This window comes from Palaemon carinicauda, chromosome 29, assembly GCF_036898095.1.
Source record: "Palaemon carinicauda isolate YSFRI2023 chromosome 29, ASM3689809v2, whole genome shotgun sequence".
NCBI lineage: Eukaryota > Metazoa > Arthropoda > Malacostraca > Decapoda > Palaemonidae > Palaemon > Palaemon carinicauda.
The window spans coordinates 79,792,650-79,805,115 of record NC_090753.1 but is presented as its reverse complement, the minus strand read 5'-3'; the positions used below and the strand labels follow the sequence as shown (position 1 = coordinate 79,805,115).

The 12,466-nt window shown below is 39.1% G+C and overlaps 1 protein-coding gene across 1 annotated transcript in view; it reads left to right on the top strand.

The window, feature by feature from the left end:
* Positions 1-12,466, top strand: part of LOC137622286 (AT-rich interactive domain-containing protein 1B-like) — a 29,663-nt gene that overhangs the window by 9,671 nt on the left and 7,526 nt on the right. The window lies entirely within an intron of this gene.

Sequence of the window (12,466 nt, the reverse complement as noted above, 5' to 3'; positions counted from 1 at the left end):
ATCATTACCGATGGATAGACGGTGATTGGGGGAGTAACGAGGCGGTAATTTTGGTATTCGTGGATATCTTCTAGAGCTTTTCGTCTTCTTTTTCATATTTTTTTTTTTCGTACAGGGAACGATGGTAAGCGAAGATTTATTTGTAGGAAAACACAACGATTGTTTCATTATGAGTCTTTGTTGGTATTCTTGGCATCTTGTTTGGAAAATAGAAGGAATCTTTCCTCTTGCAAAAAAAAAAAAAAAAAAATTCAGAAGCATAGATTCTATTTGTCTTGAATTTTTCCTTATTTCTAAAAGTCTCTTTTCATTTTATTTATTCTATCTACTGTCCCCAGAAATTTATCCTCTACAAATAACACAAATCTAATAAAATCCGTTAAAAGCCTTGAAATCCAAATGGAAATGGATGAAGAGAATTTCATTGATTTACCAATCATTTGGAGCTGACAGTAACTGATTTCGTATTATGAATTCGCTTTATTAATGTCCCTATTTAGAACACATACTCCATAAGCTTAAAAAAAAAAATCTTGGAGTAAGACAGTCTTGCAACCTCATTCCTAAAGATTTTCCGACAGCACAAGGTTAACAACTTATGTAATTACCCCTCTTAAGGAGAGAATGTACAATTGGACGCAGGAACTCATGGTACATCTCACTCTAAAGTAGTGCACCTAGCCACACCTTTACTGCGTAGCGAGTTCCTGCATTTAGCCCCACCACCGCTACTGCGTTTTCTTCCCACATTTTTGTTTGGGTACTCACTGCAAAGTAAGGGTGTGACAAGGTACACTTTTTTATGTGAGGTATGCCAAGTTGTGGTGGCCTATTGGAAACGTTCCTGCCTGGCAATCATCGGACTGGTGTTCGAGACTCTCTCAAACTCTATAGTGTCCTGTGTCTGCAACCTCAACATCCTTGTGAGCTAAGGATGTGGGTTTGGTGTAGTCTATAGGTCTACCTGCTACGTCATCAGCAGGCGTTGCCTGGCCTTCCCTGGTCCTAGCTTGGGGGGGGGGGGGGGTTTGGGGAGCCTATAGCTTTACCTCTACCCTTACCTGCCGAGTCATCAGCAGTCATTACCTGGCCTTCCCTGGTCCTAACTTGTGGGGTTTAGGGGAGCCTATAGCTCTACCTCTACCTGCTGAGTCATCAGCAGCCATTGCCTGGCCTGCCCTGGCCCTACCTTGTGGGGTTTGGGGAGCTTATAGCTCTACCTGCTGAGTCACCAGCAGCCATTGCCCGGCCTGCCCTGGCCCTACCTTGTGGGGTTTGGGGAGCTTATAGCGCTACCTGCTGAGTCACCAGCAGCCATTGCCCGGCCTGCCCTGGCCCTACCTTGTGGGGTTTGGGGAGCTTATAGCGCTACCTGCTGAGTCACCAGCAGCCATTGCCCGGCCTGCCCTGGCCCTACCTTGTGGGGTTTGGGGAGCTTATAGCTCTACCTGCTGAGTCACCAGCAGCCATTGCCCGGCCTGCCCTGGCCCTACCTTGTGGGGTTTGGGGAGCTTATAGCGCTACCTGCTGAGTCACCAGCAGCCATTGCCCGGCCTGCCCTGGCCCTACCTTGTGGGGTTTGGGGAGCTTATAGCGCTACCTGCTGAGTCACCAGCAGCCATTGCCCGGCCTGCCCTGGCCCTACCTTGTGGGGTTTGGGGAGCTTATAGCGCTACCTGCTGAGTCACCAGCAGCCATTGCCCGGCCTGCCCTGGCCCTACCTTGTGGGGTTTGGGGAGCTTATAGCGCTACCTGCTGAGTCACCAGCAGCCATTGCCCGGCCTGCCCTGGCCCTACCTTGTGGGGTTTGGGGAGCTTATAGCGCTACCTGCTGAGTCACCAGCAGCCATTGCCCGGCCTGCCCTGGCCCTACCTTGTGGGGTTTGGGGAGCTTATAGCGCTACCTGCTGAGTCACCAGCAGCCATTGCCCGGCCTGCCCTGGCCCTACCTTGTGGGGTTTGGGGAGCTTATAGCGCTACCTGCTGAGTCACCAGCAGCCATTGCCCGGCCTGCCCTGGCCCTACCTTGTGGGGTTTGGGGAGCTTATAGCTCTACCTGCTGAGTCATCAGCAGCCATTGCCTGGCCGAAGTCCTAGCTTGAGTGGAGAGGGTCCTTGGGCGCTGATCACACGTAGGTTATATATGGAGTCTATGAGGCATTGTCTTACTAGCCAGGGTATTGTCACTGCCCCTTGCTTCTGCCGTTCATGAGCGACTATTAAACTGTAAGTCTCTGATGAAATAGTGGTAATAGTAATAGTAATAGTAAAGAAACGTGCCTCTTGATTTATCGGCAAAGCTATTCGGGTAAAGTTGACAGGCAATGTTGTCGTTAGAGTCCAGCCGTAAAATAGCCCAAAAGAATATCCTGATTTCTCAGAATAGGTGAGTCTTGGTGCTGGAGAAATTTATAATTTATAAATACCATTCATTTTTTAAAGGGTAGGATTGTTTATATTCAATAGAATTCCTTGTCTACGATAAATGTGTTTTACAAAGAATATATTTACTTCGAAGGTACAAAGTATAAGAGGTGAATTTGTTTTTCAAAAGGCCAGTTTATAGCGCTGTTGTATATGTAGTTCTTTTGTTAAATAGCTCTATAGAAATACGGTTGTTATTTTGTACTATTTTAGAAAACTTATTCCTGTTTATATTTGGGTGGTTGGTCACCAAATCATTAAATATTGACTATAGAAATAATCTTGAAATAATATATGAAAATTCATCCGGACTTATCATAAACGGTATCATGTGGTTTAGGGAAATTTGAGTCGTATTGTAAGAAAACTATTCAGGAAATCTAGGGATTTTATCGAGATCCGAGGGAATTTCGTCGACCACTGCAGGGAAATTTATCATGTCTTGAGGGTAAAGTCATTGAGACGTTTGGATAAGTTTCTCGAGACTTACGATAATCTGCCAAGATTTATAGGTAAAAACGTCAAGACTTTTAGAGCAACTTGTCAAGATTTGTAAGCAAAAATATAAAGATTTAAGGGATCTTTGTCAATTCCTGTATATTAAAGAAGATTGCATGGAATTTTTCCAAGATTTGTCATAGATATTTATTTTGAAGTATGACGAGATTTGTAAGTAAATCTACGATCTTTTCCAAGAAACCTGGTGTAATTATTCGGACTTGAAATGAAGTTTAACTTCTTGGGAAATCTGTAGAGGATTGATGGGAAATCTGTAGAGGATTGATGGGAAATCTGTAGAAGAGATTTATGAGAAATCTGTAGAGGATTGATGGGAAAACTGAAGATTGATGGGAAATCTGTCGAGGATTGATGAAAATCTGTAGAGAACTAATGGGAAATTTGTAGAGGATTGATGAGATATCTATATAGAATTGATGGAGAATCTGTAGAGAATTGATGGGGAATCTGTAGTGGATTGATGGGGAATCTGTAGAGGATTGATGGGATATCTATATAGGATTGATACAACATCTGTAGAGGATTGATGGGAAATTTGTAAAGGATTTAAGGGAAATCTGTAGAGGATTGATGGGAAATCTGTAGAGGATTGATGGGAAATCTTTAGAGATTGATGGGAAATCTGTAGAGGATTGATGGGAAATCTGTAGAGGATTGATGGGAAATCTGTAGAGGATTGATGGGAAATCTGTAGAGGATTGATGGGAAATCTTTAGAGATTGGTGGGAAATCTGTAGGGGATTGATGGAAAATTTAGAGATATTGATGGGAAATTTGTAGAGGATTGATGGAAAATCTAGAGATATTGATGGGAAATTTGTAGAGGATTGATGGAAAATCTGTAGAGGATTGATATGAAATGTGTAGAAGATTTATGGGGAAATCTGTAGAGGATTGATGGAAAATCTAGAGATATTGATGGGAAATTTGTAGAGGATTGATGGAAAATCTGTAGAGGATTGATATGAAATGTGTAGAAGATTTATGAGAAATCTGTAGAGGATTGATAGAAAATCTTTAGAGGATTGATGGGAAATCTGTTGAGGATTGATGGAAAATCTAGAGATATTGATGGGAAATTTGTAGAGGATTGATGGAAAATCTGTAGAGAATTGATATGAAAGTGTAGAAGATCTATGAGAAATCTATAGAGGATTGATAGAAAATCTGTAGAGGATTGATGGAAAATCTAGAGATATTGATGGGAAATTTGTAGAGGATTGATGGAAAATCTGTAGAGGATTGATATGAAATGTGTAGAAGATTTATGAGAAATCTGTAGGGGATTGATGGAAAATCTAGAGATATTGATGGGAAATTTGTAGAGGATTGATGGAAAATCTGTAGAGGATTGATATGAAATGTGTAGAAGATTTATGGGGAAATCTGTAGAGGATTGATGGAAAATCTAGAGATATTGATGGGAAATTTGTAGAGGATTGATGGAAAATCTGTAGAGGATTGATATGAAAGTGTAGAAGATTTATGAGAAATCTGTAGGGGATTGATGGAAAATCTAGAGATATTGATGGGAAATTTGTAGAGGATTGATGGAAAATCTAGAGATATTGATGGGAAATTTGTAGAGGATTGATATGAAATGTGTAGAAGATTTATGGGGAAATCTGTAGAGGATTGATGGAAAATCTAGAGATATTGATGGGAAATTTGTAGAGGATTGATGGAAAATCTGTAGAGGATTGATATGAAATGTGTAAAAGATTTATGAGAAATCTGTAGAGGATTGATAGAAAATCTGTAGAGGATTGATGGTAAATCTTTTAATGATTGATGGAAAATCTGTAGAGGATTGATAGAAAATCTGTAGAGGATTGATGGTAAATCTTTTAATGATTGATGGAAAATCTGTAGAGGATTGATGGAAAATTCATACAAATTAATGGAAAATATGTAGAGAAAATAAGGGAAATCTTTGTAGAGAATTGACGTAAAATCTGTAGAAGATTGATGGGAAATCTGACGTCACCGAGAGAATTATGACTTCTTAAAAAAAAGTAGAAAAATAACTCCTTTTGTATTGAAACAGAGGAAAGACTTACTTTGAAAGCCTAAAGTTAACGGAGTTTGTGAAGTCTGAACGATCATTATAAAATCAATGATTGCAAACCGGTGAATAATTGAAGTGTGTGTGTGCGTGTGTGTGTTTAGAAGCAATTAATCTTTTTAGGGTTTGTAGAAAGTTAAAAAAGAAATAGTTTGGCTGCAGAATGATAAAGATGATAATGAAAGATATGAAAGCATTAGTTATTTAATTGAAAAGTTTGAATAATAATTGTTCATTTTGATGTTATGATAAAGTAGGGTTATTACCTCCACCAACGAAGCTGGAGAGGTGGTTATGTTTTCTCCGATGTTTGTCTGTTCTTTGTTTGTCTGTTCTTTGTTTGTTTGTTTGTTTGTGTCTGAACAACTCCCTGGTCATAATTTTATTCATAGAGTAGTGAAACCTTCATGGATTAATAGTTATGTTGAGACGTGGAAGGGATTCAATTTTGGAAGCCCTAGGTCTAGGTCAAAGGTCAAGCAAAAGGTTGTTTGTGAACGACTTCATAGTCACAATTTTACTCATCGAGTAGGGAAACCTTCATGGATTAATTGTTATGTTGAGACGTGGAATGGATTCAATTTTGGAAGCCCTAGGTCTAGATCAAAGGTCAAGCAAAAGGTAGTTTGTTTGTGAACGACTTCATGGTCACAATTTTACTCATAGAGTAGTGAAACCTTCATGGATTAATTGTTATTTTGATACATGGAAGGGATTCCATTTTTGAAAGTCCTAGGTCGAAGGTCAAGGTCAAGGTCGAGTAAAATGTCGAGGAATAAGCTGCCGTGGGGGAGGTCTGCGTTCTTCTTAGCAACCTCTTGGTATTTTAGCGTCTTGTTTAAATTAACGAATTTTCTAAATTTTCAAACAAATAAGAAATGATTTGAGAAACATTTTTTTAGATCCTACCTAAAGTTATTTATGAAAAAACAAATGATTGAAAAAGTAAAAAATGGGAGTATTATAACCCCAAGAAAATTGACGAACTTGTTTCTTAAAGTAAGTTTATAGGAAATTGGAATTATGAAAAAATTCTATTTCTGGGATTTGGTGGCTTAACGGGTGATACAGTGAGAGGATTGTTTCCTATCCATCTTGAAATGACTACAAACTCAATTTCAGTTATATTCCGTAGATTTGTGGAAAAGTAGTTTTTAGAATGTTTCTTGAATTAAAAAATAGATTAAATTTTATTGCCCCATACTTTTAGTTATTGGAAACACTTATCAAAAATTTGGCGATTATATTTTCTCTATATATTGAAGAGAAGATGTCTGGCCATATATATATATATATATATATATATATATATATATATATATATATATATATAATGTGTGTATATATGTATATATATAAATGTATATATGTATATATATATATATATATATATATATATATATATATATATATATATATATATATATATATATGCACAGGTCACGCTAAGCTGTCCCCGTCCTTCGGGTAAGGGGAGTAGGAGTAGTCACACCATGGTGAGAGGCATGTCCGTGTGCATATGTGTGCTTACATACCTAAATATTTAGCCCTCATTCTTATCGGGTCAACATACATTAGTACCCAACACTACATTATCCAGTATCAGTGTTCATCCCTGTCTTCGTATTTAGGAATCTGTTTGTTCAAGATTCACGCCAAGGTAGTAAATTAATGACAACTAGGGAGTCCCATATCGGATAATCATAGTTCTTTATAAGCGGGCCCCTTCCCCCCCCCCCCCTTGCGTGTCACGATTCGGAGACTGCTGTAAAATTGATAGTTTAAACGATCCTTACAACTTGTTGCACGTGCTGGCTATAAACTCACTCTCTCTCTCTCTCTCTCTCTCTCTCTCTCTCTCTCTCTCTCTCTCTCTCTCTCTCTCTCTCTCTCTCTCTCTCAAATTTAAAAGATACAAGTTAGACAAGATTATAAGATTCTCTCTCTCTCTCTCTCTCTCTCTCTCTCTCTCTCTCTCTCTCTCTCTCTCTCTCTCTCTCTCTCTCTCTCTCTCTCTCAAACTGGAATTTAAAAGTTACAGCTCCACATACAAAATAGCAAATACTTGGAATGGACTTCTAGCGGATGTAGTGAACAGTTCAAGAGTAAGTTAAACAAGATCATAAGAATCTCTCTCTCTCTCTCTCTCTCTCTCTCTCTCTCTCTCTCTCTCTCTCTCTCTCTCTCTCTCTCTCTCTCTCTCTCTCTCAAACTGGAATTGAAAATATGCAACACCATTCAATGGGGCAATTTATTTACATACAAAGTAGCAAATACTTGGAATATACTTCCAGCGGATGTAGTTAACAGTAGCACGGTAAACGAGTTCAAGAATAAGTTAGACAAGATCATAAAAACGCTCTTAAATGCTTAAACTAAATCCCTCTACCAAAGAGCAAATGGAGTCTCCGCGGATGGACTAAAAAGTCTTAGAGATATCCAAAATCCTTGCAAATCTCTCTCTCTCTCTCTCTCTCTCTCTCTCTCTCTCTCTCTCTCTCTCTCTCTCTCTCTCTCTGAAAGAATAACAAATGCTGCACTCAATGCTAACTTTTTTTACGAAAAAAGTTATTTTTGGATTCTCAAAGAGTGACATTTACAGATTTAAATGTCTCTCGTGAATGGCAGAGGCAAGGGACAGTGACAATGACCCATCAGGACAATGTCCTAGAGACAGACCATACTTGCATATCAATGCACAAGTCCCCCTGGTCATCACGCTAGGACCAGGTAGGGCCAGACAATGGCTGCTGATGACTCACCAGGTAGACTTATAGGTTCTCGCAAATCCGTCATCAATAGCTCACAAGGATGGTTAGATTGCAGTCACTTCAAAAAAATATCGAGCTTGAGCAGATAGCAAGGCAGAGCCGTTTTTACTACTCATTTTTTTTAATGAGGCGCATTTGCACTGACTCGTAGCGGTGCCCTTTTAGCTCGGAAAAGTTTCCTGTTAGCTGATTGGTTAGAATTATCTTGTCCAACCAATCAGCGATCCGGAAACTTTTCCGAGCTAAAATGGCACTCCTAAGACTCGGTGCAAATCTGCCTCGCTAAAAAGAATTGACTGTAGGACGGCCACATTTACCCCACTCAAAGAGATAGGGGTAAATCATTATATCTAACGAATCTGGAAAAACAAAGGAGATAAGAGAATGTCCAATAATATAAATCTTTGTGCAATAATGATTGAGTTGGTTAACCCTCAAGTTGAGATTTTAGTGTTAGTGAAAGCATTCAAAAACATGAAAACCCCCTCAAGGCTGGGAAAAGAAAAGAAGAGTGGTGGCCTAGTAAAGCCTTCCATCTCCAGGCCTTACATGGCTTCATCTGAAAAGTCCCAAAAGACAAATGAGACAAAGAAAAATAATAACAAAAGATAATGTCTATCATCCAGTGGAATTGCAGAGGTCTAAGTACTAGCATTGAGCAAATAAAAACTTTAACCAGGGACTCAGACACGAAGGTAATTTGCCTACAGGAAACCAAGATCAGTGACAAACCATTTAATCCTGGACTCAATTATCATTTTTGTAGATCCCCTCCTTTGCAAGCTGCAAGAGCTCAAGGTGGTACAGGTTTTATTATTCACAAATCTGTAAAATTTGAAACAATCCCACTCAATACACCACTACAGGCATGTGCAGTTAGAACTCATATCGGGAAAAAAATTACTTTATGCTCGCTATATATTGAACCATCCTTAGAACTTTTCCTCTTAGATCATGCTGGTAATCCAAGAAGGCTTAGACTTTCTGACCTCCAAGACTTGATCAATCAGCTTCCTGCCCCTTTTATTTTAATGGGTGATTTTAATGCAAAGCATACTTTATGGGGTGGAAATGTGTGCGATAGATGGGGTAATCTTGTTGAAGAATTAATCGACAACAATGATGTCATACTAATGAATGATGGTTCTCCAACTAGGTATGATGTATTCCACAACTCTACATCAGCCATTGATTTGTCAATCTGTTCCTCATCCATTCGATTGGACTACCTTTGGTCAGTAAATGAACACCTACATGGCAGTGACCATTGGCCAATAATGTTAAATTATGTCCATAATCTTCCTTCTCAGTGTCCACCAAAATGGAAGATAGATGAGGCAGACTGGGCAGCTTATGAAAACTGTTCACACACTGATAAAGAATATGATGAATTTACATCTCCAGTGCATGCCTATCAACATCTTGAAAATATTATTGATGATAATGCTAGCAAGTTTATACCTAAAACATGCGGTTTACCTCATCGCTCTGTAGTTCCTTGGTGGAGTAAAGAATGTGCCAACGCAAGAAAAGTGACCCGAACTTGCTTCAGAAGATACTTGAGGACAAACTATTTAGCAGATAGAATAGCATATCTCAGAGCCTGTGCCAAACAAAAAAGAATTTTTAAAAAGGCAAAGAGAGAATCTTGGAAGAAATATATATCTAATATTAATACCAAAACTCCTTCAAAGGAAATATGGGACAAGATTAGAAAACTTCAAGGTAAATTCGTCCCTAAGCCTCTACCAATATTAAGGGAAAATAATAGATATATATCTGACCCCAAAGATGTAGCAGAGGTTCTTGCTAAGCACTTTGCTCATGTATCAAGTGCTGACAACTATTCCCCAGCATTTCAACAAATTAGAGCATCAACATCTGTTGTTCCTCCTGCTTCTTCAAATACTGAAGCTTTTAACCTGCCTTTTAGTATGGAGGAGATGCAAAATGCTATCTCCAGCTCTTCTTCAACTGCCCCAGGTGAGGATGGCATCCGGTATGAAATGATATCACATCTTCCAGTGGATACCAAGGAATTTTTATTAGAAACCTTTAATGGTCTATGGGCTTCCCATACATCTCCTGATTCCTGGCATACTTCAATTGTAATTCCAGGCCACAAGTCTGGTAAAGACCCAGAACTGCCATCTAGTTATAGGCCCATATCCTTGACCAGTTGCATATGCAAACTATTTGAGAGAATGATCAACAACAGACTTGTGTGGTATCTAGAATCAAAAAATCTTTTATCTAACAGACAGTTTGGTTTTAGGAAGAACCGAAGTACTCTAGACCCTTTGCTGATGTTATCAAGGGAAATTTCAAATGCTTTTTCTAACCAAAACCAGGTGGTGGGTGTCTTTTTTGACCTCGAAAAGGCATATGACACCACATGGAGGGGTGGTATTTTAAAGCAATTGGCCTCGTGGGGTATAGGAGGACATATGTTCTCTTTTATTGAAGAATTTTTATCAAACCGCTCCATTAAAGTGAGAGTAGGGTCAGAACTATCTTCATCCTACATGCAAGAAGAAGGTGTCCCCCAAGGCAGCGTATTGAGTGTGACCTTGTTTGCTGTTGCAATTAATAGTCTCATTAGTCACATACCTCCTGGCATACAAGGATCACTATTTGTCGATGACTTTGCAATTTATTGTAGTGGATCATGTGCACTACAAGCATGCCAAAATCTTCAAATTGCAATAAATGCTGCTTCCGCATGGGCAAATTCTCGCGGATTCATGTTTTCTCCTCAGAAGACCAAAGCCATTCGCTTTACTCGTACTCGTAAAAGGGAAGAGATCCCCACCCTTTTCTTAAATGATTGTATTTTGCCATATGAGGATAGTGTCAAGTTTCTTGGAGTCATTTTCGACAAGAAAATGACATTTGGTCCCCATATAAATGACCTATCTATCAGGGTTAAGAAGTCACTGAACATTCTGAAAGTGATATCGCATTTTGATTGGGGTGCTGATAGAACAACTTTGCTTAGAATTTATACATCTTTGTGTCTGAGCAAGTTAGACTATGCATGCCAAATATATGGGTCAGCTACAAAGACTTTACTTGGAAAACTTGATATTGTTCACAATGCTGGGCTTCGCATCTGCACAGGTGCTTACAGAACATCTCCCATTGACAGTCTCTATGTTGATTCTGGCATACCTCCCCTTTCCATTCGCAGAGAGGAGTTGAGTTTGAGGTTTTTAGCTAGGGCCCTTGCTGTGAGAAACAATCCTAACTGTAAATATGTTAGGGCGCCTTTAGATCGGGCTCCTAACAGATCTAGAGTGCCTAAGCCTTTGGAAGTACAGCTGAAAAATGATGCTAGAGAAGTAGGCTTGTTAACAGCACAGATAGCAGAGGTAGGATATCCCAAGTCTCCTCCTTGGTGTAATCCACCTGTTAAAGTATGTTTTACGGCAGGAGGGAAAAATACCTTACCTAGTAGGGTAGTGAAAAGCGAGTTTTTAAATCATGCTGCTCAACATCATGGGAAACATGTTTTTACAGATGGCTCCAAATCGGCTGCAGGAGTTGGAAGTGCAGCTGTGGTGGGCGATATTGTTATTAGAAGGAAACTCACATCCTCTTGTTCAATTTTTACTGCTGAGCTGTACGCAATAATTCTCGCAGTCCAACATATTTTTAAAAATGACAACCAAAATAGTTTTTATACAATTTTTACGGATTCCAATAGTGTTTTACTCTCATTAAAACAAATTATGCCAGGCCATCATCTAGTACAAGAGGTGCAGGACTGGTTAGTACTTCTGCAATCTAGGAAGAGTATCAGTGTTCACTTCTGTTGGGTCCCTGCCCATGTTGGGGTGGATGGGAATGAACAAGTAGATAAGGCAGCAAAGGAAGCTTCAGGGCTAAGTAATCCATCCCCCTTGAGTATTCCTTACAAAGATCTTAAAAGTGAGATTCATCTTTACTGTAAAAATAAGTGGCAAGCTCGATGGTCTGAACTGACCACCAATACAAAATTGAAACAAATCCACCCATTGGTGGATAAATGGTCATCTTGTAATTCTACAAGTAGAAGGGATACCATTATTATAACTAGGCTGCGTATTGGCCATACACATGCAACGCACAATTATTTAATGAAGAGTGGGGAAGGGAGACAGGCCCCTCTTTGTAATACCTGTCAAGTGACAATGGATGTTAAACATATTTTAGTCGATTGTCCTGTTTTTAATCTCCAGAGGAGGACACATTTACTCCAGGACAAACCGTTAAGAGATATACTGGGGGAAAACTGTAATACCCTGAACTTGAGAAAATTTATACAAAGTATTGGGTTATATTACGAGCTATAATTGATTTTATTAATTTATTTATTTATTTTACCCTTTTAATCCCTATTTATTTCACATCTAGATTTTATTGTATGAAAGTGTTACGATTTGTATTAAAGGTTAAAATGATACTAAATGGTGTGAGTGTACAGATATGATTGAATGATTTTCGTTATATAGCGCTGAATGGCCTTTGATGCCCCAGTGCTTGGCTTAATGCCTAAATCCCATATTCAATTCAATTCAAGGCTGGGAAATTAATTTATCATTAGGTTTCTTACCCAATATTTAAATTACAACCAAACTTTAATCACGGTTTACCAGTAGATAGGACCACCCTCGGTAAAAATGCCGTAAAACTAGCCTCCGGGCTA